The sequence below is a fragment of the Euphorbia lathyris genome, chromosome 9 (genome assembly GCF_963576675.1).
Source record: "Euphorbia lathyris chromosome 9, ddEupLath1.1, whole genome shotgun sequence".
NCBI classification, from domain to species: domain Eukaryota; kingdom Viridiplantae; phylum Streptophyta; class Magnoliopsida; order Malpighiales; family Euphorbiaceae; genus Euphorbia; species Euphorbia lathyris.
In genome coordinates this window covers 80,428,368-80,432,698 of record NC_088918.1, presented here as the reverse complement: position 1 = coordinate 80,432,698, position 4,331 = coordinate 80,428,368, and the positions used below count along the sequence as shown (strand labels likewise).

Sequence of the window (4,331 nt, the reverse complement as noted above, 5' to 3'; positions counted from 1 at the left end):
CTCAATCTTATTAGTTAATGCTGAAATTTGTGCCTGCAAAACAGTCATTGGGTCAGTAGTAATAATTCCTTTCATAGGCTGAGAAGATGATTCCTTTGCTCTCTCACTTGGCCACGTGCAATTGTTAGTAGCCATTTCTTCCAATAAATCATAGGCATCAGTAGTAGTTTTCCTCATAAGTGATCCTCCAGATGTTGAATCAATAGTACCTCTAGTGGCTGGATTAACTCCATTGTAGAAAATCTGCATAAGTAACTCTCGTGGAAGGTTATGATGGGGGCAACTCCACTGCAAATCCTTAAAGCGTTCCCATGCTTCATATAATGATTCAGAATCAAATTGTGTAAATGTAGTAATTTCCTTTATCAACTTGGTTGTTTTTGCCAAAGGAAAATACTTGGATAAAAATGATTGTGCCAATTGATCCCAAATTGTAATAGATCCTGGTGGCAATGAATTCAACCAAGCTTTGGCTTTATCCTTCAAAGTAGATCCTAGGTTTCAGACATATTTACTCATCAAATCAGGCATCAGTGATTTATGGGATTCAATCCTTCAGCATATCCTCTCGTTTTTTACTTCAACCAAACAAGCTATTCAAACTGGCATTTTATCAAAACGGTGGCAGAATCAATGGACTTGTGTTCCCGTTCTCATTTCCAATCCTGGTATGTACTCTGATTACTTCGATGAAGAATTTGCTAAATTAATTGACAGTACCTTACTTCACCATGACTGCTCGAAGATTAAGAAATTACATCTTACTTATGACTCTGAAAGGGATACTAATTTTTCATCTAATCGATTTGCAACAAGAAAACATGTGGAGGAGCTAATTTTGGATTGTTGGTCTGATTCGGGATTTACTTACATGCTGCCGAAATTCCCTTTGCACAATGATACTTTGATTAAATTGGAGATGATTAACTGTGTTTTTGACGATGATTGCCCTGTAAATTGGGGATCTCTCAAGGCTTTAAAGATTGAAGGTTATACTTGTGGGAAGTTGGTTCTAAATGTTTTATTGGGCACTCGTTCACTTGAATTGTTGGAAATAAACCTCAATAGGGGAGGAGGTGGAGGTGACTATTTATTTGTTTCCAAATCATTGAAAATATTGATTATTGCAGTAGAGAATGAAAGTTGTATTGAAATTTTATGCCCAAATCTTGAGGAATTATCTGTCAAGGCGGATTTTAATGGTTGTTTAGCTGATGAAACAATTGTAAATGTTGTATATGGTTGTCGGTTGCTGCGTTCGTTAGAATTAGAGAATTGTAACTTTGATTGCCTTATTATTGCTTCAAAGTCTTTGAAAAAGTTAAGCTTAAGATAAGTCATTCAAAGAAGTTCAATTGAAATTTCATGTCCAAACCTTGAGGAATTATACTTGTATGCTTTGGGTAATGGCATATTTAAAGTGGTGAATTTTCCATCTTTAATTTGTGCTGCTCTTGATCTTGATTTTGAGATTCCTCCACACCTGAAGAGGCGTCGTGAACATATGGATGAGCAGATCCTTGCGCAGCTTAAAAATGTTAGGGAACTATCAATAGGAAGTTACTTTATCAAGGTAAAATAGACAAATATTTGAGAGCTAATTATGTTTTTTAGTTTTATTTCTGAAAATTTTCATTTTCATTATGCTTGAAGATTCTATCATATGTAGAGACGAAAGGTTTATCTTATCCATGGTCTAACAACAAATATTGACTATGGATGCTCCTAATTTTGAGCACCTTCCTGGAATTCTGTGTGCACTTCGTAGCTCACCTGTTGAGATTATTTTCATGAATGTTCAATTGTTTGCTGTTGCATTTGAAAACTGTTGAGATTATTGGCCTCTCGAAACAAGATGTTAATTGTAAGTCTGTGCTTAAATTTATTGAATTCCTACTTAAGAATGCAAGAGTGCTAGAAAAATTGGTTTTGATGATATCAAAATATGGAGGAAAAGATTTAGCATTTACTGTTTTACAGAAAGTGTCAAGCTTCCCACGATGTTCCCACTATGTCATTGTTGAGTTATATTCTGAGTAGCTACTAGGATGTCAAATATGTTGAAATGTTCAAAAGTTTTTACTAGTATGTTGTTGTGTATACTTCTAACTTTTAATCTTATATTTTGGGCGTAAAATGAAGTTGATAGACATCCCCAAAATTTAATTTAAGGTATTCTTTTATCATATTTTGTTAGCTCTTAGCTGTTGGATGAAAATATAGTTTTATGACTTTAAGTAGCATTAATGAATTTTCAAATTGATTGCAAGTTCAACTTATTTATGGGATTCTCTTTGTTTGGATGATTCTGTGTGTTCGAATTGGCTAACTCTGCAATCTGCAATTTTCTGAATGTGGTCTAAATCTGCAATCTCCAATTCTACAATTTTCTGATTTTCGCACGGTTTTTATTGTTTTCATTTAAAAAGCCATTAAAAATACGATTTTCTTTAGTCACAAAAAAAAATACAAAATAAAAATAAAAATAGAGAGTATGATAATATGAATGATTACGAGAAGGGTTGCATGGATTGGTCAAAGAAAAATAATGTTGTTTTTTTTTTTTTTTTTTTTAGGAATATAGGTCATGTTTTGGGAATTAGCTGTTAGCTGATTACATAGCTGATTTGACTAGCTGTTTGTGTAGACCTGTTTGGTAAAAACTAACTGATTGATAATAGCGGTTTGTTAAAGAAGTCCATTAATTTTAATATTGCAAAACGCTAATTGAAAAAGCTCATAAAAGGAGCTTTTTCTAAATTAGCGTTTTCATCCCAAAACTCTCTCTACCAAACACTCCAATCAGCGGTTTCAGTGGTCAAACCGCTAAAATTGGTTAAAACCGCTCTTTTTATCCCAAAACGCTCTTTACCAAATAGGGCCATAATGTTGTTGTTTTTTAATTCGTCTCTCTATTAAGTTGTTTAAAGAGTCTCTCAGAATTTGATCATCAGAATGGTAATACAGACTTGTATGTAGAAATTGTGTATCTAAACCACCTGATATTTTACAAGATGATGAGGCTTTTACTTGTGTGGTTGTTTAAAGAGTCTATATCTAACCAATCTTCATTAGAAGCCACAAGAGGAGACAATTTCTGCTATCCCCCATAATGGACTCCAAAACAGATATTAAGTTCATGAATAATTTTATTTTGCATAAGAAACCTGATTCAAATAGATTGAGGTGTTAATTGGATTAGAAACCAAAAATCAATAATGCTTAGCCAGCAGCAAGCAGGTTTCACTTTTAGATTAGCAGCAGCATATGTAAATTGCAGAGCTGCTACAAGTCAAGTAAGCAAATGCATTACAATTCAGTTTACTTACTTAGAAAAGCTACAAGTGTTTTGACAGCAAGTAAAATGAAGCAACTCAAGATGTCTGAGTCGAGATCAAACCAGCAGTGCATGAAGAATACAATATATATCTACCAAACAATAAAAACAAAGCAGCAAAACTTGCATATGATATCAAACTTGAAAGCTTCATGAATCCAAAATTGACCCTAAAATAAATAAATCCCTAGTTCAATCTATCACCGGCAAAGGCATTTCTTTCAGCTTCCAAAATATATACAGACATTCAGTTAGAATTCCACAAATAGGAAAACTCAATTCAAAACAGCGAAATACAATCAGGGTTTTTTATTTTATGAAGATCACAACAAGTCAGTCACACTTATCAAATCTAGGATTTTTTCATGTAACAAAATAGAAATTCAACAACCTACATTACGAATATGCAAATAAAGCAAAGAGAAAATAACAAAGGACATGCTGCCTGCATATACAAAAACACTTCCAAAAAGAAAAACCCAAAATTAATGACATTGAAATCGTTTTATAGCTCACATTATTGAAATTCGAAATGACCAAATCAATTGTTGCAGAAAGAAACTAATGAAAAGAAAACCAGTCAGTCACACTAACTACATAAGGAAATTGACTTAGAATCATTCTAATAAATCTATGATTCTAATAAATCTAGATCGAACAGTGAATGACCAAATACTTCATGGTCATTAAGGTCCATATGATCAAAACCGGAATTCAAATGCCAATGTGTGAAAATCAACGTTCTCTCCCCCCTATGAACATTGAGTCATCACATGAACATTGCTAGATCAGTAAAGGTTCTAGGCTAAAATATATATGCAGTTAATAAGCATGAGCTTGAGTTATGCACCAATAACAGAGGAAAAGAGTATGAACAATCACATAGTTAGTTATACGAGAGCGACTCGTAACACATAGATTCAATAGATTCTAGTGTTAATTGGATTAGAAAACAAAAATAGTTAACAGCAGCAGCAGCATATATATTTCAATC

The 4,331-nt window shown here is 33.2% G+C and overlaps 1 non-coding gene across 1 annotated transcript; it reads left to right on the top strand.

Annotated features, from left to right (window-relative positions):
• Positions 1 to 265: 265 nt before the first annotated feature.
• On the top strand, positions 266 to 372 carry LOC136207562 (small nucleolar RNA R71). The gene has a single exon (XR_010676698.1). It is a non-coding gene; the product is annotated as a small nucleolar RNA R71 (small nucleolar RNA).
• The last annotated feature ends 3,959 nt before the right edge of the window (positions 373 to 4,331 follow it).